At 36.3% G+C, this 25,305-nt stretch overlaps 1 long non-coding RNA gene across 1 annotated transcript; it reads left to right on the top strand.

Annotated features, from left to right (window-relative positions):
• The first annotated feature begins 734 nt into the window (after nucleotides 1–734).
• Nucleotides 735–23,703, top strand: LOC110830624 (uncharacterized). Its single transcript, XR_002543311.2, has 3 exons — nucleotides 735–924; nucleotides 18,691–18,901; nucleotides 23,345–23,703. It is a non-coding gene; the product is annotated as an uncharacterized LOC110830624 (long non-coding RNA).
• The last annotated feature ends 1,602 nt before the right edge of the window (nucleotides 23,704–25,305 follow it).

Here is a 25,305-nt window from a genome sequence, read left to right as displayed (position 1 = left end):
ATGGAGGCAGTTATGTCGCTCTGAAAGTTCGGCAATAGAGACCACTTCCACATGACGCGATCAGCCAGAAGTAGTTATCAATTATAATATGAATATCAATTCCTTTCTTCCACTTTTTTCTCTCCTTACTCCTCACTTCGTTATTCCTTTATTTATTCCCTCCTTGCTCCTTTTGTTCCTATATTTTTTCCTTCTGCCTCTGTTCATTTCTCTCCGCTTGTCTTCTTCTTCCTCACAACGTCATGTAGCCCCTTGTTGCATATATTTAAGTAACTCCTTTGCTCTCTTACACAGAGTGATCAATAAGTCACGCAGTCCATTCCTGACGCATGTTCTCTTTGTCAATAAATAAATTAAATTGAAATAAAAAATAAAGAACAATAATTTATTCAGCGTTGGAAATGTCCACCGCATTCAGCGATGCTTCTCATGTTTGATACAACGGATTTGATTTCTGTCCCACACGCCTCTTGTATCACTGATGATTTTATTGTTGTTATAACTATAACAGCAATAAAATATAAATAATAATACATGTTGAAATCATATTAATCAGGACACGTGCAAGAAAGAACTGACAGCTGGTAGGTTCCAAGATATTACCATAGCAAGCCGCTGACATTACTCTGGCTGTGATGGGCGGTACCAAATCTACCATTCCAAAGAGCAGGTCGATAATTCAATATGGCTGCCTCCATGTTCCTCTTACTAGCCAGTAGTAGGCTTCCCGCCCGTCCTACATTGCCTTCAGCTACACAGGTTTTTTCATAGCGTCCTCAGCATTATATTTAAATTATGCAGTATTCGATCTGATCGATGAGGTTGATGCACGCCAGTTGAAGTAACCGAAATTTATCACGTCGATAAGATTATTTTCTATTTAACGATACGTCAGCTTCGAAATCTTCCGCAGCCAGCAACGAGGTAAGACATGTAACATTCCACCATACGTTTTAGGTTATTTCTCTTACTGATAGATTTTAAGGCAGGTCACAACCAACAAAAATAACTATCATATCGCATTTCATAGTTTCACACTGATTGAATCGAAGGTAAACATTTGATAAACAGTCATCTGGAGATGGAAGCACGGCCAACTATCAAAACATCATTAGCATCAAATATATCTCAGAAAACAGAAAATATGCAATTAATTCGATTTCAATACAATTTGCCATGAATACTCTTCAAGCTTATATTTAAAGTTTTAACACGTTAGAATTACTACGGGCAAGTAATTATTTACCGTTTTGTCGAGAATAATGTCAATTAAACTCATATTAAGATTTATATAACGACAACACCAATCATCCAGTAGCTTTAATGTTCAATTTACAATTGAATTCTGCATAATCAGAGACTCGCAAACGAAGGTTGATCATAAATTATTTTGATAGTTCCATTCCCTGTGGCCGAAGGATGTGACTGTTGACTGCTGAATGCCAGTGTTACCGCTGATGACTCTGGTCTTTACACAAGGACATGGCCTTTTCAAAGGCATTCAACGCATGTCCCAAAAATTACTCTTTCATTGTTTCTTGTTACGCAATGAGCTAAATTAGTAATTACTTTGTGATGATACAAGCTGTTTCCATTTCTTCAGTGAACAAATTTTCTACTCCATTCACTCAACATAAGTAGCACGACACAGTATAAATATTAAATATCAGTTTCATTCTACACTACACGTTTTGGCTCAAGTGCTATCTTCAGGTGTAAAACATTATCTTAAGCAAGATTGTGAATACAAATTCTACATAAAGTTATAGTGTCGATTGCGTTAAACAGTAATGATCAGGAATAAAATGTGTTTAGAATAAAAATGAAAATAATCATGTAGTTTAGAACAAACCAGTTAATGCTTTGATACAGATACTGTGTTTTCTGCGTGTTTGACGGTGTACTATCGTTGTGTCATACCACCGCAGAAACGCAGCTGGTATAAGGCGTGTAGTATGAATGTAAAACAGATCAAATTCGTACTACAGGGTATATGGCTGCGTGTGAATATGAGTAATTTCGTATTGATTGCGAATATAATTACTTGTTCTTCATTGTTTGTCTTTAAAAAATTAATTCTAATGCCCCATAACGGATTATAAAATGTTGGGAAATCCGTTAAAGTTATTTTGGGATTATTTTAAAAATTCTGTACATGGCAAACGTGTGAACTAAACGAGACTTGTAGAACCTCCTGAGCGTTCCAAGTTAGGGACCACGTGATTTCGTTGAAAATGGCCACGATAGGAATAGCTGCTCACGAATTTCATTCAGTTAGCACGTATCAAATTTTCGACGTAGGCTACATTTAAAATATTGCACATGAACCTTTTCCGTACTGCTTAGTGACATTTACATAAGGTTGTAAAACTTCGGTTGTGGGAAAATTCACATGTCTACTTCAAGTGTGAACATGTCCGGAACCTATTTTGAGTTTATATCATTTCGATGCAAATTTAAAACAAATTAAACTAGGTCTATAATTTTATTTGCTGTAATAGATAGTCTTTCGCATTGGCAGAAGAAGGCTGATTGAGAACATTTGAGAACAGGATGTTGAGGGGGGTAATTGGACGTAAGAAAGAAAATACTATAAGATGAAGAACTTTGTAATTTGTGCTCTCTGCCAGATATTATGAGGATAATCATACGAAGGAGGGTGAGATGATAAGGGATTGAAGCATGGGGACTTGAGAAACGCTGATGAAACCTTAGTTGGATATCCTGAATATAAAGCCGGCTACACACGTACAGGTATACCTGTCAGGTATGCCTCAACGTGTAGATGATAGAACTGAACAGTGTGTAGCCGGCTTAACAGACCAACAGGAGGACTCGGACGTACCTTGGAAGATAACACTGAAACAGGTCTTGGAAACAGAATGAGAGGTATGGACTGGATTCATCTGGGGCCGTTGGCGATTTCTTAAGAACACAATATTATTTACGCTTCCATAAAAGGCGGAGGATTTCTTGACCAGCTTAACGACTGTTAGTTTCTCAAGAAGGACTCTAATCAATGGATTTAGTTCGTCATTAGGCCAACGAATTAGTGACCACTGTAACTTGAAAACTAATAAAAAGTCGAATTTACATGACCTCATAGGAGTTCATGTATACATGAACTTTGGCGTGAAAAATATAAAACCACTCAGACAGCTTTTTTCAGATAAACAAGTCATCAGGTCTCTCTTCTAATTACTTTAAATTATGGCTGTACAATATTTTTTCAATTAACTTATACCAGCCAATGTCTGTATTGTTATAATGCTAAAGTGTGTTAAAGTGCCATCCAAAACCTTATTAGGTCTATAAAGTTATATTCAGACATATTTGAACATTTGATTTTTGACATAAAATATTCTAATTGGATAGAGTAATTGATTTCAGTGACTGTCAATATGTGGTTCTGAATGTGAAAAAGTGGTACCTAGCAGTACTACATTCAAATTCTAAGTGTTGTAGTCAGCGCGACTTAATTTTCTACCCGCGACACATTATTACGAGAAATCAACTGACCCACTCACAAATTAGACATGAACATAGCTACCCTTGGTTCACTGGTATACATTACAATCGCTAAATAAATTTATTGTTTCGATGGGATGAAACTGTCTCTGTGGAACTTAGTCATTGACGGGTACATTGTCCATCCCCCAGATGATATATGAGCACTGATAGAATGAATCGGAGAAAAACGTGCCACAGTGCCCCGGGCGCCAACTCGGGCCTTCAAGGTGAGAAGCCAGCGACAAACGGCCTACCTATACTTTCATTGTTGAAACTTGTTGAATCGTTAACAAAATATACAGTGAATTATCGGTATTGTAACACATTTCAGATTTTAAATGTTAAGTACTTTACGTTCTACGTCTAACTGAAAGTGAAGTTAAGAATTGCTACTGAGCATCGGGGAAGGCCCAATGGCGACCTCTCGTAAACGCAACAATGAATCTTTGGGTTTCATAAAATTTGCAAACTTCTTCACCAGCTGAACTACTGTTAGTTTCTCAATAAAGACTGGTTAGTAGTACCTGAGGAATAAGAACAATCAGTGTTTATGGTAGAAAGCAAAATACTTACTATTTTTAAAGTACAGATGCAAAAACTGTAGGTACGAATAAATGGTGTTCGTAGTCAAAACACTTGACAGTCGGCTCTTCAACATCGGATCAGCAGAGAGGCACAGGTTTCAAAGATGCACAGCTAGGAAAGGAAGTGCGAGAAAGGAACTTAACTTGTTTATTTGATGGCGCCATAAAATCTGTCTTTATGATCTCTTCTGGCCAGCACGCGCCAGTTCTTTCAGAAAAAGTAACAGACCACCCCCTCCCAACTTCTTCCTTTTCTTTCGTACATAAAGAAGGATTCAAAAACCCATCAAACGTACATAAATCATGGAGATACCGTTCATAAAATACCAATGTGCCAAGCACACATACCCAAGCATTCTTATAAACTTGGTGACTTGCTTCGAAGACACTTAATTCCAGCTGTTTATTTATAAATTAAATTAAAATCGATGCTATTACCTTTACGAGCTTATTAAAACTGGCAGGAAGGAAGACTCAAATTCATCCGAATCCATTTTAGGATTACAAATGCATAACCGATTGAACCTTTACACCCCATTGGTGACTTTATTTACCACCTGTTATAATAATTAGTAACACTGCATTTTGCACGTAAAGGGTTTCTTGTAAGATTCAGAGATTAATTCCTTAAACAGCGTTAAGCAGTTGCTCTTTGTAATGGTAAATAGTTGTGTTTTCTCTGCGAAACGGACTGGATTCTTATCTTTTATTCACATAAATTTCGGCTTAGAAGGGTTGTAGATAAGTTGAGTGGATTTAAATTATATAAAATAGAAATGACTTTTTATTGGACAAATATATTGTTACATTAAATTTATTTTTTAAATTCAGATTTAAATATTACGCAAACTACGTCTTTTAATTATGACTTTTTTTCGGGATTTTGAGGCCGTGCAGACTCATCTGGCGATAAAAAATTAATAGTAAAAGATGACATCAGTTACCTTAGTTAGATAACTTTAGTTTTCAACAATGCAAATCACGTAATAAAAATGTTTAAGTAACAAAAAGGCAATATAAGGCACATCAACTGAGTAGCAGCGCACTGCTCCCGTACACACGAATCCTCGTCTAGTGTTTCTTCTTTCACGCAGCCATCAACTTGTTTTCTTTTACGCTATGCAAAGAAGTACTTTGCCAAAGTTGTGTACTTTCCGAAAATCTTTCATCACTCATCATTTTATAGCCCCAACACAAGTGCCGCTAGTGTTGATCACACCTCACAAAACTGTTCGTCCGCCATGTTGGTATTGCCGATTCAAAGGAATTGTAAATTATGATTTTGAATTTGTACTAATCAGCATAACGTCCATACCAAATTTCATCCAAAACCTTCCAGCGGTTTTCGAGTTGAATCTTGCGGACAGACAGTCATGACAGGCGTTCATTTCATCTCACAGGCCGGAGAGATTACCGAGAACTGACTTTGCATTACGGAATTACTAAATCAGATTTTACTTAATATATCTTCAACAAACAGTAATGTCATGAAGCATCAAATGACGGCGTTCTAAGAGTTAGAAGGAAATGTACACTGTTCTTGAATATAAAAGGCATTAATCTGGAAGGACAAAAGAATAGTAATATAGGATGGACAAGGCATATTTGTTATAAATTTAAATTTCATCTCTTGATTCACTGATTTATATATTATTTAATGACGAGTTACCAGCTAACAAAGCGTCGAATAAGGCGAGTTAATCTTGAATGGTGAATAGATTAGAATCTGGAAGGAGATAATTGTGACCCATGTCTAAGTTGTAACCTGGCATTTGCATAGAGACTGAATAAATGCACGAGAAAATGCAGCCAGAAAAGCCGATAACCTGCCAGAGACTGGAACACAAGTCACGTGTATTATTTTTTCCCCAGCCTCCGCGTTATCATCTCATGACGCAATTTTCTTTAACTGGAAGTGTCACTACATATTTATCAATTTCCAAGTTTTAATTTGGGTCCGCAGACTACATAATAATCGAGGGCCAACAGTTGCAAACCAAAGGATGATTCTCCCTTACACGCAGAATAATGCTGTCGCTATCCTCAGTTAATGGACACAGTTGATATCCTCACACCCAGTTTCTTTGAGGCACATTTTAATATTATCTTCTCGTCTACACCTAGGTTTTCCAACTGGTTTCTGCCCAATTTTTTCCCGGTCCCTGTTATAACCTCATATGCACGTGCCTCGTGTCCATTATGCGTAAAAGTGATGAATAAATCTTCCATTAAGCAAAACGAAAATAACGATCATGAAGAACCAACAGTCACATCAGGTGCTGACTTTGGCTGTGTTTAGATGACGAAACACCGGACAGGAAGTGGACATACAAGACAGCATAGGACGTTGAACTTCTCATCAAGGACTCTCCTGTCGCTAAAGAATTCCATGGCTTTACTATCAGAGTTGCTTTTACCCTTTTTTATGGCCATGCAGTTTATTGTGGGTACAGGAACGATAAGAATTGGCAGCATAGACAGGATTCTACTGTGCATTCTGGGCTAACAGACCTTCGACTTTTTCTCACAAAAACTGTTATAATATTATAATAAAAGAAAAGGATGAAAACTGTTATGTAGTAACATGAAATACGCACCAAAGAGAGGATATTGCACAACAAACTTCAAGGTTGAACCCTTTTTCTGCTTTGGCCGGGAAGGGTAAATAAAGGGTTGTATCTGTTGTTTCATTGAAGGTCAAGTCACGGGCAGCCCTTCCGGTTCAGCTGCTTTCATATGGAGTGAGTCTGTCTTACACGAACTCAAAATGGTAGGGCATGAAACATATCCTAACTGGATTTTTCTTTTGCTTGCAAAATGCGTGTTCTGTGTGCGATAAAATAGATGAATTATTTAGTTTCAGAACTTAGCAAATAATACTTTGTGAATATGGCTGTTTTCTGGATTGTACCGTCGCGTAGTCTGGTAGACGTTTGCCGACGTTTCAGAGGTCATTGATGCTTCCATTCCCTTTATTTGACTAGGTTCCTCGTTCATCTCAAGTCACACTTCAGAAAATTCAGCTGACAGCCTACTGAACTAGAAAAATTAATTTGAGACAGTGACAGTCCACGTCATCCGCATGTTTCAAATTACAGAACTGATGGTCAGATTTTTATAAAATTTGAAAGGAACGTTATACCAATGAAATGCACTACAATCTCGCGCATTTTTGTTTCCTTCAGTCAGTAATAACAATAAGGCGGGCAAATAAATTTGAGTACAGAAGCGACCTTGTGCCACTTAATGTCGGATCCTATGTTAACAGATCTTCGGGGAAAAAGCAACATTTGTTAACGTCGTTTTTAAAGTGTAAAACAACAGTGAGTGCATTTAATGCTGCCGGCACAGAAACAAACAATAACCAGAATCAACATAATCAGTACATGAATTGGTGTCTAGATGAGAGTCTAAAACATGTCGTGAGTGCAATGATTATTGGTATTGGACAATGAATGAATTAAATAAACCTGATACAGGGACAAACAGGATTTAGCGTCGTAAGAATACAACATGGTGGCTGCTTGAAATTTGTATTTTGATGGCAATAACTAATAAAAGTTGCAGTTATGAATGGAGATAACTCATAATCACATGAAAACTCTGTATGTAATTAGGCTACTATTAATAATTCAGTAGTTAAAAGTATGGTGACGGTGTAAGACTTTGAGAGAAATTCAACTGACACTATGTCATCTTATCAGCAATGAGTGATGATAAATAAATGAACAAAGAACAGAAAAAGCACAGCAGGAAAAAAAATCTTTGAAACGTACGTTCACGTTCTTTTGTGATTGTAAGAGTCGAAACTTCTGTAGTTGAATCGAATTTATATCTTGTCTACGTCACTAGATTTGGAGTAGAATAAACAAATACATATACTGTGTAAACCAGAAACATTACCGACAAAGGAAAAGAGACAGGAAGCTACTAAGTACTGTCGCTGGGAAGTAATTTCTAAAGTGTGGACAGTATATGCTTCCTTATTTGCTACCCCTCCTCTAACGGATCTCGAGCGCACACATTTGTCCCGACTATATTACGTAAACTTAACTGATCCGGTTTTTGTCTATTTATTGTTTACTTTATGCGAAAGATTTGAATGTCCTCCTTAATGCTATTTGAAACAGCTAGGAGCATTCGGAATGGCAAGTTCCATAGAATGCACCTCTGAGCGTGTATAACAGTATACAAATTTCAGCTTTGTAAACTTCTTTTCATTTAAAGACACTGCATTAGTAGTAACGTTAATATTTATTGCTGAAATTCCACTAACAGTACAGGTAATATGCTAACAGGTGTCATGGCAAGTTATTTTGAGTGATCGTACTCAAACACATTCAGATGAGGAAGGCCAATGTTTCTAAGCTATATGACTCGTGAATAGCACGTAAATGGTTAGAAAGCTGAGTAAACTATTCACGTGTAAGTTTATATAGACTTACAAACAATGTTTGGAGAATGTTAATCCCCCGAGGAATGTGTAAAGACAAGTAATTAAATTAAACAGAACCCGGGAAATGGAGAGCGGGGGAGTTCTGTTTTCTTGTCACTCAACTTGGTCAACGTTATGCAGTCTTTATTTGTAGATACTCAAGTTCCAATTACGTTAAAAGCTTTGTCAGCACTTCCACTGCAGTTTTAGTTAGTTAAAGCCATGATAATGAGAAACATGATGCAATATTTCTTTGAGGAGGATGTTGGAAGCGTGTGACACGGGCAATCGACTATCGTAACGACATGTGTAGACTACTGTTTCAAAATCTACAAAAGTCTGCTCCAAGTTGAAAAGAAATATATCTGAAAAGCAGTTAATTGCGAACTGAAACTTTATAATATCGGGTATTTGGAATTCTTTAACGGCGTATAAAGTTGAGTAGTAACAAACAGGTAAGTCGATAACTTAGGATTCTATTACCGTTCAGAACTCTGATGAGATCCAGAAGAAAGCAAGTCCCTTAACAAATCCCAGGCGAACAAAATGTTACAGGTTCATACAACAGATACAAACTTCTATTTCAGTAGACTCTACGTGTATTCTATAAATGTAAACTCTAAATCGTACCATAAGTCTATATATAACCGCCTGAAACGCTGCAGAACATTTAAGGATGTGCAAATATCAAACTGAACGTCCTTACACACACTTCTTTATTTCCCCCACTTCCCGTCTTTCATTTCTTCAGTTAAACGTTTAAAGCTCAGTGGTAACTATTTGTACCACCTGCCTATAAATACGTAACCCTGAACTTTTCACACAAAATGTATTTATAAATTTTGTATGACTTTCAGAGTAAACAGCGATCATTCCCCTAAATAGCATTGACAAGCTGGTCTTTGTAATGGAGAAATGTTGTGTTTTCTTTTAGGTAGAGACTTGAAGCTCATATATTATTTACACGAGTTTGGCTTTAACATCGCTATAATTTCTGCACTTACAAACGATTTGCCTTCATTTCAACCATCCTTTACCAAAAGGACGAACTGGCACTGCCTGGGAATCTTCATAACCGACATTTATAATCCCCTCCCATTACTTTTCATTTTCTATCTCCCTCACATATTTATTCTTTAGGATTTTTGAAGTAATCACTAATGATTTTACATTCCGCAATCGACAGAAAAATGTAAATTTTCAACCCATAACATAATAAAGAGGTTAATGTTCTCCTGTAATGTGACGAAGACCACGTCATGAAGGCATTGGGAAATAGAAACCAAACAGCTGACAATATACATGTTCTTTATTATTCTTCAGTTTCGCTTTCATTTGAAGTCCAAAACTCACTAGATACGAAGTTTGACAGTATTCAGAGCCCTTCTGAATTTGATTGGTTCATATATTATTTAGGGTCGAAGTTAGTGAGATGATTTTCTGCATAATTAAATCAACTGTATATGATGGTATTTGCCTGAAATATACATCACAAAATACTGAATCAGGATAGTCGCATCACAGCCCAAATGCGAATGGCACACCCCGTGTTAAGGCAGGCCTAAAGCGGTGGCGCTGGAGCTGACCCACTTGTGTCTTAGGCCTACATGGCGACGAAAATAAAACTTTCAAAACACTTCCAACACTTTAGTGATTTAATCATCCGAGATAAAAGATTACCTACTTGACTAACAACAAACTGGTAACTGTACAAAATGTCTGCCTTCTGGAATGTTGCGCCGTATAGTTCCGCAAAAGATTACTAACATTTCGGAAGTGCTTGTCACCTCCATATTCAGGGAGACGATAGCTGTCTTAGTAGATTTATTGTTTCGTTCTTATTTTTTTCGTAATCTCGATCTCTCTGTTGATAAAGGAAGCAAGTGACTCTGAAACACTAATAAACGTGTGCTATAATACAAGACGCTGCACACCACAGAGTCATTTTTGTAGTCGCTGTTGTAAAAACCTGAATTGTACCCAGTAACTCATGGAATATAATCTGTATACATGCATTAATAGCTGCTTAGTTGGTCAAAAATACATATCTTTTATATTTGTAAATTTCACCAAATATTACTAAAATGATCACATCAGTAGAAGGAAATGAGCGTGGTGTGTAATAACCTACTCCAGCAGGTCATCAGAAGTATATCTAAAATTTTTGTTGAAAAAATTTGAAGGGATATCGAAGCGTAGATGGTATAATATTAAAAGTAATCTTAGGGTGTGACTGCAAGCATTCAAAAGGCTCATAATAAAGGCCAATGGGGAAATTTATTTAATAAGTGACTATAAGCTTCTCAAGAAAGACATTACTTGTTGGAGTTACTTACATCATCTATTCAAAACTTCCCCCGCTTTTATAGAAACCGAAAGTTGGCATTAATAATAATGATAATAAAATATTTGGCCAACAACAACAACATCAGGGAACTTCAGAAAACTGCCATTTTAGGATCTTCATACATCATTCGAAAGACGCTGTCGTAAAATATGTAGTCATCCCTCACAATAAAACTATATAATACATGTAACACATATTAAAAACAAAAAGTATTTCGGAAATAGCTGCTGCATTATGTACATCAGGGGCAAGATTTGTATTGGGTACATAGAAGTAAATACCCTATAAAGTGGTGAGTAAATGGAATAATAATAATAATAATAATAATAGCAGCAACAATAACATTAACAATAACAACAGTAAATGAAACTTGTCTCTTATTTGATATAGCAATACCAACCGATAGAAATGTAATTACGAAAGACGCGGAGAAGATATTTAAATACAAGGACCTTCTCATTGAAATACATTGGATGTGGAAAGTAAAAGAAAAGTAATTCCAATAATTATAGGGGCAACTGAAACTGTCTCCAGGTCACTCAAAAAATATTTGGCCAACATCCCGGGCGAACACGGCATCAGGGAACTTCAGAAAACTGCCACTCTAGGAACATCATACGTCATTTGAAAGACGCTGATGTAAAAAATGCAATAATGCCTCACACGAAATCTGTATAATGCATATAATACATATTAAGAAACAAAATGTGTTTCAGAAATAGCTGCTGTCTCAAGTACATACTAGAAGCAAATACCCAGCAAAATGGAGAATAAACGGAATAATAACAACAAATAATAATAGGCTAATAATAACACACACATGCAGAGGTCATCAGAGTTTACGGCTATGGACTGGATAATCAGTGGAGACCACGGATTTTTATTTTTAGCACCAGCTGTGGGGCTCAAAGAGCAAATCCAGTGAGTAGTAACTTTCTAAAGTACGAAGATGTGCAGGTACCAATGGGCTTAGAAAGCATAATAACTCTTCTCCAGGATGTGAATGATCCTGAAACTTTCATGAGGTGCAGGCTGTATTATGGTACAATAGCTGTTAGCTGCATACTTTTCTGGATCGTTGCTGAGTGCCAGTGTGTTTAGATTCTATTATTGCCCCAGGTCACGGTTTTTAAAATTAAGAAAATGACACTGTCCGATGCCCGCCAATAGACCTAGTAGGACATAATGTTTGGTGATCCCCAGAAGCAGTTTGAACAAAGTGAATACAGGTCTATTTATTGCGCAATTATAGGCCTAATATGAACAACAATGTATTTTATTCCTTCGTAGCTCTAATATCTGAAATAATAGACTGAAAGCCAATTCCTGCTTTACGCTGCCCGTCTTTCGCGAACAATTTGCGACCAGCCTTTAAAGAAATGCAAAGGAAATTTCAGAAATGGTCAGCGTTTGATGGCATTCTGAAGTTAAAAAAGGAAAGGGTAAAGAAACATTTTCTACAAGGTCTCTCTAAAAAAAAGGGTAAAGCACGCGGAATTTACTGATTATGGGGGAGGACCAACCTTGTAGTGTGCTGAAGATTCTTTCACGCTGTGTTTTAGTCGGTTAAGAAGGGTTGTCAGTGCCTGTTAAGAAGTGAAGGCAGGGTTTGAAAATACAGTTCTAAGGGAGTAAAAAGGGGTGTTTCAAGGTTTTTATGTAGCGGTTAACTGTTATGGAGGACATATGGGAATATAAATTCAAGATGTGTTTTGAGAGTGCACGTTCAGCACAGTGCTTGCTATGTCGTGTTTTAGAGTGGAGTGACATGTACTTTGTTAGCTGCGGATCGTATAACGGCCTGAAGAGGATTCGTCCGAGAAGACCACGATTTACTAAATGGCACAGATTTTGGTACGTAGACGTACTAAATAAACAAGTTGACTTGTAACTAGAAACTGCATTTCAGTTTCATGACTGATATAGATTAGTTATTTCGTTTGTGGCTTAAGTAAATTTCTGTATCTACTATGAGCGGTCATTTCTTTGCTGGTGGCTGTAAACAGTAAATTCGTTTCTTGATCTACAGTCGAAATTTCAACTCTAATATTGAAGAGTTATTAATACCTACACATGGCGCTGTTGTTAATCTAGGCTAATTAACTAATAGTTACAATTTCATGACATCGACACTTGCATATTATAGTCAAAAACTTAGTGATTTTTCTGATCTAAACAACTTCTGCTAACGAATGCGAAGTATATCTCAGATAGGCCTAAAATCTAACAGAAATCGAAGGAAATATGACGTTTTTACAACACGACATAGACAACCTAATGTATGTATATTTCGCCACTTGCTTCAATTGAAACTCATTTATTAACGTTATACACAGGTTTTGTTGTGTCATGTAAGATTTATCTATACTGTTTGTGATTTTCAATCTTGTTCCATACCTGCAAATATTAACTTGAATATCCCTATAGTAAGTTCCTGCAGGCGTCTTCGATTAATTAGAAGGTTCCTTCTACCTTAGCACATTAGAATAATTATTCACAGAAGGCCCGCCATTATCTACACTGCTATTTACAAAATTTTATGAGATATTGACCAATTCAGTTACTTAATCTTGACAGAATTCTTTGCAAACATGGAGTATAAGGCACACTTAACTTTCCCTACTCCTCTAATATTATTAACTCAGGCCTCTAATTATTTATATAATATACTAGACTATGAGAAGGTTCTGCATTCGATTTCGTATTATTGCCCTTTAAGGCACGTTTTAATAGAGGATTATATTATAATATCAAGTATTTGTTAATGTACACAATATTACGAATTTTAAATAACTTTTGTTGAAAATTAGGCACAAAAAATTATTTCTCAATGATTTCTGACTTACAGAATGAAATGTAATCCACGCATAATTAACTTCTCAGATAATCAACAGCAATGTTCATTGCTTATACCGGATCAGCAGTCTAGATAATAACACGAAAGAGTAGAGTTTCTTCCATTCTTTCGGGTACCAAAACATAAGCTGCCAACTGTTGCAACTCAAAAAGTATGCCGTCTTTATATTACAGACATTGTACGAGATTGGTTCCATTGTTTGCTTCACGATACATTTTCATCATTTGCTTCAATATTTAAAGAAGTGAAGGTCTGTCATTTCAACATTACAATCTTTATACAATAAAATAATGTTTATGAATTTGTAAGGAAACAAACATATTTAAATTACCACAAAATAGCTCATCTGACAATTCATTCTCTGATTTTTATCGCCTTACTATATTTTACATTTCACAACAAACAGAAGTCGTTTGGGAAATGCAGTTACTTTTTCCGTTAATTCATTTAAGAAATTCACTGAAGATTTCTGTCTTCTGGGTTATTGCGCTGTGTAGTCTGGTCGATGTTAACCAACGTTTCAGAGGTCATACTGCCTCCGTCATCAGGGCGATGAATATGCCACTTCCCTGCCTATAAATCCAACTCCTCACACCCTATTGGCATATTCATCGCCAGAACCCAGAAGACAGAAATCTTCATACTCACCGCTGTGAGAACCTCAAGTCTTACAAGAAATTCACTCTTTTAACAGGGGTAAAGTGTTCATATTAAACGTGTTAGCCCGGTTAACACGAATCAAATCAGAATCATGCCAACCGAGTTAACAGCGTTAGTTGTTTTAGCCCGGCCAACCCTTTAAAAAACGAAACATGTGTTGTTGCGTCTTGTCTTCGTGTTCGAGTGGTACTCCATGCACTACAACACAGCAGAATCGGTCTGATAAAATGCATCGTTTAGCCAGCACCATCCAGAGGTTGTTAACCAGACAGCTGAGGCTTCTGCTCGCCGCGAACGCCTGTCTGGCTGGTGGTAGCAGCGAATATGCATTTTATCTGAGCGGCTCTGCTCTGTTCCAGTATTGTATTGAACCACGAAAACAAGAAAGCAAGGCACAAGGCTAGGTATTTCGTTTTTCAAAGTGTTAGCCGGGCTAACACAGCTAACACTATTAACACAGTTGACATGAAGGTTTTAAACGATGTCTATGGACGATGTTAAGTCCGTGAAGAGAAGGAGGCGGTTCCGGGGAATCGTGACAGCGTTTCCCGCTGTCTGGGAACACCGTCTTTCCACTACGCGACCACTCGGCGTGAAGCAATGGCGGCTGTCCCCTCCCAGATACACACAACAATACTTTTGGAAAACTACAATGAGGATCCTTTTCAGAAAATATAATTTTTTTCACAACCAAAGTTATTTTAAGTAATAGGCCTAAACGAATATGTTCCTTTTGTGTGAAATGCAGGCTAATTAATGGTTTCCTGCAGGGTAGTAACAAAGAATGAAACGCACAGGGCACTGCAGGAGGCTGGCTTCTCCATCCCATAAACTTTCTGTTCCTTAAATATCGATAAAAAGTATCGACATTCATGTCGGAAAATGAACCCAGATTGTCCTGTTCCAAACCAGTCACTGGCATGCGATCATCTTTAGTGCCAACTGTTTCCGAGCTGCCATGTTCGTTCATTAACGTAGACCTCGTGAAATAAGAGGCTAAATTTCAAATTTCTCACGCTCGTCTAAGAGGTATTTGGAAGTACTTACTGTAAATTAATTGTTGGCAATTGTGTTATTATTTTTAGAATACTGTTATTATTGTCTTTATTTTCTGAGGTGTGCACAGATTTGGTTATAAAAGTAACCGGCTGTGTTCTCGAAACTCTTTGATTGTCGAACAAGTGGTGTTTCATCAGAAGGTGTAAGTGTCTTGTGATGCTGTGCTACATATCCCAGAGAACATTTTTATACGGCAGAGAGGATGTTATGCTATGCTAATCCCTGAATATGCATGGTGTGTGGGATTAGGCGTGGGTATTTCCTGTTGCTGACGTTGCATTCGGCTTAATTATCTCCTCTTACAATCTCCACATTATTTATTTTTAATTTCTTGTGCCAAGCTCACATTTATTTCGAGTTGGCGCGATCATTAATGAGACTTCCAGGTCAAAAAACGTATCTTATTTGTTTTTTCTTGCTAGCCTGTAAACCAATAGGCTTATATCAGTGTGTCAGGAATAGACTTTAGCTTATAACCCAATTATTATTTCCATGCTTGATATTTGTAGTAATGCTTTATTCCCCTTAACAATTCACATTCTTCTGCATTTATGTATGTAAGCCTACGTTTGCCACATGAAGTTACGATAAAATATAATTTACTGTGGAAAATGTGAAGTATTCAATGACGTCATTTAAGCGGCGTTAAATAACATTAATACTGTACTCTGTACTATAAATCTAAAACAGTTTATAGGCTTAAAAAATCAGAATAAGGAAATTGGTAACATCAGCCATACTACGTATTACTTTCAGTGTGTTCAACGAGATTTGAGGCCATATTAAAAATTACTAGCAAACACACAGAAATCAATCTAGCTTTTTGAAGAGAGGTTCATTTTAGGCGCTATATTAGCCCGAAGCGACGAGAAGAAAGATCTTCGAATACTTTGTCCGATTCCAAATGTTAACGAAGTCGATACGGACAGGTTAGGTACTAGCCATTAAGATTAATACAAAACACGCGGTATTTACAGTGGAGAATAATAGGCGTACTGAGTTTGATATTAATATTAATGAATAGGTGGTGAGGTTGTAAAAACGATTCATTTAGCTTACGAAAGGGACCAGCGGCGAGCTCTTGTGAACACAAAAATAACATTCAAATTCCATGAAAGACGGGATGAGTGAACTCAACTTGTCAACAAAGATTCTGCTCCAAAGATATGGTTTAATTAAATAAATTATATACAATTTCACCGTGTACTAAATGAGTTAATTTATTCTACAAATGAAACAAATGTATTTTTCAAAATAAAATCTGAACAATATAAAAAATTCTTTCCTTTTATAACAGCACTGGCTTGTGTGACTCAAATTTATAATTTCGAGAGAGTTATTAAATTAAGTCTCTCATTTTCACGGTTTCTTTCTAAATAAGAATGTGACAGCGCATTGCTTGTGTAGTGGCCAGAGAAAGTCTCACTCTGTATTTCAGGAACAGATCTATAGCAATTTGAAATGCGCAGATGTTTAAATTATGCTGCAACTAGCAACGACTATTGAAATTCAACGGTCAATTCCAGATACATGGACTCATTACACATTATGCATTTGATATCGTAAGACATGTTTCTTTTGAACGAGTTTCTCTACATCCTGTTTTAAGTTAAACATTTTCAATTACATTTTTTTCACATTCGTCACATAAATTTGCGTAATAAGAACTTGACGATATTTTCTTTCTAATTTTTTAGCACCGCGTTGTAGACATTTAAGTTCTGGAACGGTATCATAAAACAGCCTTTTTAACTTTACCACTTTCTTCTACGACGCCTTTTACGATCAAAATACAATTGTTATTAATTGATGTGGCATCGCATTTTAAAACGTCATCAATCATTTACTTCTACGGAAGGAGCTTACTTTCCTGAAAATGTTTTCACTTACAACGATGATATTTAAGTGCATGCCTAAAAAGTACGACCACATTCAAATACCAACTCATATTTTTAACGGCCATATATTTTATGAATAACATTCGATAAGAATCATTTTGTCCTTTGTATTTTATTCTTCGATGCACTGTTAACGAGAAATAGGTTGGATCGCCACATAAGCATCTACTATACCAAATAAAAACAATGGAATCCATTCTTTCATGCGCCCGATAATGTTCAATTCGATGACTACTCAAGCACTGATTTCTACACCTATTAAAGAAACTGTCCTTACTGAAATGAAGAAAATATAACTTAAAACGTAATTAATTAATTAATTCCATTGAACAGAGTTTTCCATGACACAATGGACAGTCTCTTAGCAGGTTCAGACATTTTCCTACTTTAACGAAACCAAAAGTTTCATCACCGTGTTGGCAAAAGGCCTATCCTAATTCACATTCAATCAGTTCACACTCTCACACTCAATTTTTAGCAAGCGTTTACGAATGTAATTAGCGATATTTTAATTTGCTCGTAAAAGTATGCCTAATTACGATTTCTTAATCTGAGTCCCAAATATGCGAACTTACCACATTTTAGGGAGACGTACCTTAACGTTGTAGTTTTATATTTTGTCTTGGAAAAGAGACGCGTGTGTGTGTGTGTGTGAATATATATATATATATATATATATATATATATATATATATACACACACACACACACACCATTTTCTCAATATCTGTAAAACAATTGTTGCAAGAGTCGTCATTCTATGATACTCTTCAAGCTCTGACACATAAAGCTTGATGTGATACACACATGAATATAAATTATATGCCTGAATAAATACGCACATAATAAAACATGGGCCAAGAAATTTATGTATATTTGTGGATGTATGTGAATGTTACCTCGTACTTTCCACAGAAAGCACCCTAGATCAAACGCATACACACACAATCCATAAATTAGGTATAAAGTACACAGAGGAGAGTGTAAGAACACAGGCGACCCCAGACCCTACAGACCCTACCCTAGAATTTGTATCGTATCACCCCGTGAGGTTTAGAATTTGGATACAAGCAAGCACCAAAAACGTTTAGCACACAGATCGCTTATTACAATTAAAATGTAACTTAAAAACTAAAACCAGCATCCAAATTTTTGATTCACATCTCAAAAAACCAACCAGTGTTCCGAACATTGTCGGTGTTTCTTCTCATCCTACTCTTGAGGGTAAAGCAGGATGCCTTGCTTCAAACCGTTCTTCCATGGGACAAGAGTTGTTACTGACACTACAATACTTCCAATTGCTAACCACCAATAGACGACTTGTTCTCTCCCCTTTTCAGAATTGATCCTGTAGGAAGAATTGCTAGAGGTTGCAACAGAGCATCATTATTCTTCTCTCCGCTTTTAGTTGTGTGCTGCAAGCAGTTTCGTACAGCAAGAGGCATTTGTCACTTCGTGTGTGCACACATGCGACATTCAACAAACGACACACCAAAATGCAGAAGGAGCTGCACTCATAAGTTGATGGCAACGTTCTCTTCAAACTGAACGGTAGGAAGATGAACCAGTTTTATGCTCTATTGAAAATAATGCATGATACATAACCCTATTTTGAGTCTGTGTAACATAAGTGGTAATAATCTTAAGGTAATTTTGTGCAACGGTCTATCATGTGTCTTGTGTGGATAACTCCTAGGCTTCTACGTTTATTCGTGGAAGAAACCTGTTATTATTGATATGTCATGCTTTTGTTTCTGAACGGTCAGCGAAATAGAAAGACACATTTATAAAGGGTAATAAACTGAAAAGGAATGAAACGAAACAGCTGCTACGGATGAAGGAAAGAAAGAGAATTATTCCGATACACAAGTAAGCCTGCTAGCATGTCATAAACAGACTGCACGTAAATTTACGAAACTGGAACAGAAGACAAGAACTACTTGCGTACCTTGAGTTAAGCACATCTTACTTAAGTTTATTCGAAATATAAGAAATATGAATACACATGGGCCAGCTTATTTTCGTTTCGCTACAGCAAACAAAGGATATCACTGTGTTTGTCCATGACCGTCAGTTAAGCACACACAAAGTCAAACATATTTTTATATTTAAATACAGTCTCGTTAGTTACAGTTCCAGTAAATTGCAAAACATACTCTGTTACGTAGCACCAAACATAAAAGCAAGGATACGTACGCTCTACATATGGAGATCCTCTTTTAATAAATCCACACCCCTCATAATCTGCATTATTTTTAAATAAGTTAACAAAACCACGTGTACCATTACATTTTTCCAGCATAGATGATGAACATTTTAGGGACAGAAAGTGTGGTGCAGAGTCCGTCATTTTGTGTTAGGATCTGCTAGTTGCAATTCAATTTCACAAAATGATATTGAAAAATAATCTTTATATTTCTGGAGTTAATTAATATTGATTAAAGTCATATTCCGTTACGTCAATGTGGTAGTCTGGCTAATAATATCGCGTGGGCTAAAAAGTAGATAAAAATGTTTCAGAGAAGCACCTTCAGGGCTGAAAATGGAGGCAGTATTTGCCTCCGAAACGCTGGCATCTACCCACGAGTCCACATCGCGTAAAAACCTAGAAAATCGATACTAACGCCTTCACAGCTGTGAGAATCTCAAATCTCGTACGTGAATATTCCATTTTTGGAATGAAAATATTAGATTTTACAGGCTGACTTCAAATAGCAGAAAATCATCTGTTTTAGACCCACGTACATGGAAATTGTCTTTATTACAAAATTGCTGCCGCAGTAATTCGTAACTTAATCGAAGTATCGTCAAGGTCACGTAATTTACTTATGTTTTGTAGTTTCTACTTGAAGTCCACCAAAGTGATTCTGAGCAGGCGAAATGCAGCAACTGTCGTTTCACGTAAATTCCTTTTTTTTACGTTCGACTTTTATAACCTGAAAGACTACAATTATGGGTAAAAGATGGCAACTATCATAAATTCACCAACTAGCCGACAGTAAATAAGTCCATACAATTTGTGTTGGACGAACGCATTCGACCATCAACAGTGACACAGGACGCTGCGAATTTTTTAAATACAAATTACGTATTTGTTGGCATAAGCGAAATAAAAGCTAGTTGATGAACTTCTGATAGACAATTGTAGCTACTCATTGTGAGAAATTTTTAGAGGAGAAGAATGTAAATATTAAGTTTCTACTCGAATTATTATAGTCCTACACTGCCGCATTAAATCCTCATATTAATCGAGAGCAAAAGGATTTTCCTACAACTTAAGAGTGTGATATTACGCAAGGGATTAATAAGAAACGAGAGAGATTTTGTGACGGTAAAAGTGCTGAGAGCGTACAGCGAGAATTCTAGATGGAAAGACTGTGTGTGGTGGAAGCAGCTGAGGCGAGCGATGCTACACGTGTGGCTAAGAGAGCCAGCCACCGTGTACCAGGCAATGGAACGCAATTTAAACTTGTATTTATAGCTGACAGGACCTCACGGTACAGTCAATGCTGTGAAAAATACGTACATTGGTGGAGGAGTTTCACGGGGTCTGCTTTAGCACGGACACCCCAAAAATGCGAAATATAAAATCTGACAGATTTATTTATAAATCGGACAATTATTTCATTAGAATGATGCAATGAAAAATTATATACTTTAGAGAAAAATATACCAATATTTTATATAGTTTTATATGTTTAACCCTCATTTATTCTCAGGGACATCTGTCCACAGTTATTATAGGATTTAGTATCAGAAGGAATAACGGAAATAAAATTACAGTGATCAAGTATACTCACATATTAACACTCATAAATTGTTAATTAAGTGACAGAGACTGAAATTTATTAGATTGTTATTCGTATAAAAAAATACAAATTGGAATTGTTTTATATATATTGATAATAAAATTTGATAGCGTATCAAAATAATTGTATCAATTAAATACGACGATTAGAAATTATAATCTGACAACCTCTGCTCAGTAAACCAGAATAATAAGTCTAGCATTTCATGGTAGATACGCCATTCGATAGAAAAAGTAAGACAATTGGACGGGTAAATGCTTTTAACAATTTTGGCTGCATAATTCATAGTCATTTTTGATATGACATACATATATAAACAAGAATTTCTCAGCAAACATGCGGTAAATTAAAAAGAAAACATGAGAAACAATAACAAAAAATGATACTTAATTAAAATGTTAATATGCGATTGTACGGAGTCCACTGTATATTGTAAGGCTTGGGCACGAACAGAGCATTATTTACGAATAATAGCAGAGGAAACAAACTATTGCAATCGATAGGAGAATAGATATTAATGGATTATAAAAATAATGAGGGTATGAGAAAGGAAGTAAAAATGTTAGCCGAAAAGCTAACAGAGTATAGAAATAAATAGAAATAATATTTAGAAGGAGCAGACAATAATATAGCAGGAAAAAGAAAGCAACTCAACGGCATTAGCCACTTGCAAAAAGAAGTTTAGTTAGACCAAGAACAAGTTCGTTGGTGCCAACGGAACCGGAACACGCCAATGGGCCTAATCCTCGCAGATATCTGTATTTTTGAAACGGGAAGCAGACGAGACATCCGTATATAAGGACGTCAGAGAACCGTGATATAACCGCAACACTGATGATGAATTCCGGCATTGAGGAACTGAAACACATTTGTAAGCAGCTGAAGGTCAGGTATAATGAAAACTGGAGGAGCTATTGGAATAAATTAAACGTATACAGTTCAGACCAGTAGTGGTAACTGAATAATTCTGCAAAGCTTATAAAATGATATTTTCAAATTTTAGTATTAATTAACAACTTTAAGCCCCAGTTGGAAATAGATGTACCTTCTTCTTTAACTATCGGTAACTGTGTTGTATGGTATTTATGGGTTTCTTGCGATTCTCAGTGTAAATAGAGATTGTTTCCTTCAACAGTATTAACAAATTAATCATCGTGATGGCTGAGTTTTGTGTTTTCTTTGTAATACTGACTGAATTCTTAATAACGTTTATACGGACTTTGGTTTCAAAGGATATCTATATTCTTATTCATAAAAAGGGCCATTACAGTGTAGATTCCAAAAAAAGAACAGCAACTATTCCTACTGGCAAGAGTAACACTACTAACACTAATGATGTATACTAATAATAATAATTCTCTATTAATAATATAAAGATACCGCTATAAAAACTTCAGCCTCGAATTACGAAAGACGGTCATTATAGAAGCATTACATAAGTTGAGGCAACACAGAAATGTATTTTCCAGAAGTTACGTAATGATGTTTAGGGTCAACATTTGACCCTGGCTAATGGATAGATACTCCATAAGATGGCTTAAAATAAAATAAATAACAACCACTACGCATATGTTATTGTAAGCGACACATGTCCAGTGCCTATTCACAGAAAAGGTTCAATGAATTTTAATAACCTATATTCGGTGTATTCGGTGCACGATATCTGCGGAATGGACGGATATCTATCGATTACAACCCGGCCTATAAATATCTTACAACAAATATACCATTTCGGCAATAATCAGGGATATCTTAAATAGATTAGTGCTGCTTTGTTCCTGGTGAGAAGAGGTTATGTCTCATAAGTTGGTCACTTCAGTGAAGTTCTTGGTAACGGATGAAGACGCCCTAGTAGATCAGTGGTGATAGAACTATCTGTCTACCACAGCGGATGTGAGAAACTCATATCTTCAACTTCTTCTTCCCATTCAAGGACTGAGTCCAAATTGACCCGTTCCGACACTAAAGGAATTGCCTCCATCTCTTTCTTGGACGCCGATGTCCCGTCTTCCAGTACATCAATAACAATAAACAATACAATTTACACATATGTGTATAGACCTACATACACATAAATGCGTCTGTTTTCATTCAATTCATTTGTATATTCAATAGTCAAATCATTCTTTTATTCCTTAACCTAAACTTAAAAATCTGAATTAATTTCTTGTTTCATTTATACCAGACTACACGGTGCAAAATTCCAGAAGATATCCAACTTCACAATGGACTACGGACCAAGAGGGACGCAAGTGGATACAATTGTATCCTAAGCCTATATAACAGTATTTATCATGCAGACATCAGGGAGGCTCTGACAGCCATTGTTCATTTGATTTTTTCCCAATTAATTTAATATCTACATAAAACTCTTGGTTCACATGGCTCATGTTTTGAACAAATAGTGTTCAAAGTTTGTATTCAGAATCGTGGACATGAAGATTTCTCGGAAGAAAGGGCTGATGTCAGAATTCACAGTTAGCCGTTACAGCCAGCCATTTTGAACAAGCCGTGGCCTCCTTCATGTAATGCAGAAAGCAGCAAATCTCATGGGCCGATCATTCTGTAGTGTCTCTTTACGCTCGGAATGGACTGTATCCCGTGACCTTGCATGTCGTCCTGATAAAATTTAGTAGTAGAAATCAGAAGAGAACTTTGTCCCTTACGATATAACTTATTTTCAATAAACTTTAGCAGTGTCTTAGACATGTAAAGAAACGTAAGTCAGTGAAATTAATGTTGAAATTGCGATAACGTATTCAGATATAATATTTTTGTTTTTCTTATTACGAGTGCAGGGGAAGAACTATTGTATGCCTTCATAAAATAAGGTTGGAATTGCTTAAATTCTTAAATCTATATGATGAATATTTTACTCATGGCAGAGCACGAGTACCCCTACTCAAAATAAACTACATATTATGTAATTACAAAATCCTGCTCGATTTTATCCTAAATTACTTTATTAGCCTTCAATTGTTCTTAAGAAATGATTGCATTTATACAGAGAGAAGTGACTATAATTACCTGACTTTCATAAAGGTAATATTTAAAATTAAAATGAATCTCGATGCTTTACCAAATTCAAAAAAATTAAAAATGGGTACAAAATGACTGTTCACGGGGTTTTGCCATTAATTTTACTAGAACACTTAATAGGACACAGGTCTCTGGCAAATTTAATTCATCATAATTAATTAATCAAGAAATCACTGAATTTGATTCTGTTCTTCACTCTTCATAGTTGCTACTGAAATATTTTAAATACGTTATACAGCCGCAGAATGATTATTAACTTTAAATATTATTAGCGGGGCCTCATGACTCGTATTTAAAGGCACCAGTTCTTAGAAATTTGAATTTCTTTACTGATTACTCAAAATTGCTTTCTTGTGCCCATTTAATGTGCAATAGCCATTCCATAATTACCATGTCACAAACAAAACGAAATGTATCGATTATAAATATCAGAGAGTGTCTTCAGCTCTTGAAATCTGTTACACCAGCTGTTAGAAAATTCTCTCGTGGTATCTCGTGAGATTTCAGACGAAATTCACTAAATTATATGATGTAGCACCATGCCATAAAGACGTACGGTTCAGTCAGTCGAGGTACAGGTACACACATTCTTAACCTCGGCACTAGAAGGAATTGTGTAGTCAAATTCACTCCCCGGGCCGCTTTACCGCCAGTCAAAGAGCTTCTAGCACCCGCTGATAAGAGGCCGGGTGGATCCCAGAGCACGTCAGAACATAACTGAAAATCGCACGAATGTGTGTAAACGGAATTCTTGACTTTCAGACACTGTAAGTGCTACATTCTATGCTAAATAGACAGTGTGCCAGATCGATGAATGCTTGCCTGTTGGTTTGAATTTTAATGTACTGTATAAAACCTATGGGAGACAGGAGTTGAAGGCGATTTGATTTTGCTGGCCCAGAACAGGGACCGGTGCAGGGCTTTGGTTAATTCGGTGATAAACCTTCGGGGTGTCCTAAGCCAACTAGTTAGTTAGTATGAAACCTAAAAAATAAGATACGCTAAAATAAGGCCGGTGTTGCTATTCTGGGTAAATAACTACATTGTACTGGACAGCTAAAGACATTACTACCCAGAAGACTAACATTAACCTCTTCATTGTCGTGA

Source organism: Zootermopsis nevadensis, unplaced genomic scaffold (genome assembly GCF_977971745.1).
Source record: "Zootermopsis nevadensis isolate Lab colony 2312 unplaced genomic scaffold, Znev_1.0 Znev_ptg000001l, whole genome shotgun sequence".
NCBI classification, from domain to species: Eukaryota; Metazoa; Arthropoda; class Insecta; order Blattodea; family Termopsidae; genus Zootermopsis; species Zootermopsis nevadensis.
This window is presented reverse-complemented; position numbering and strand designations above follow the sequence as displayed.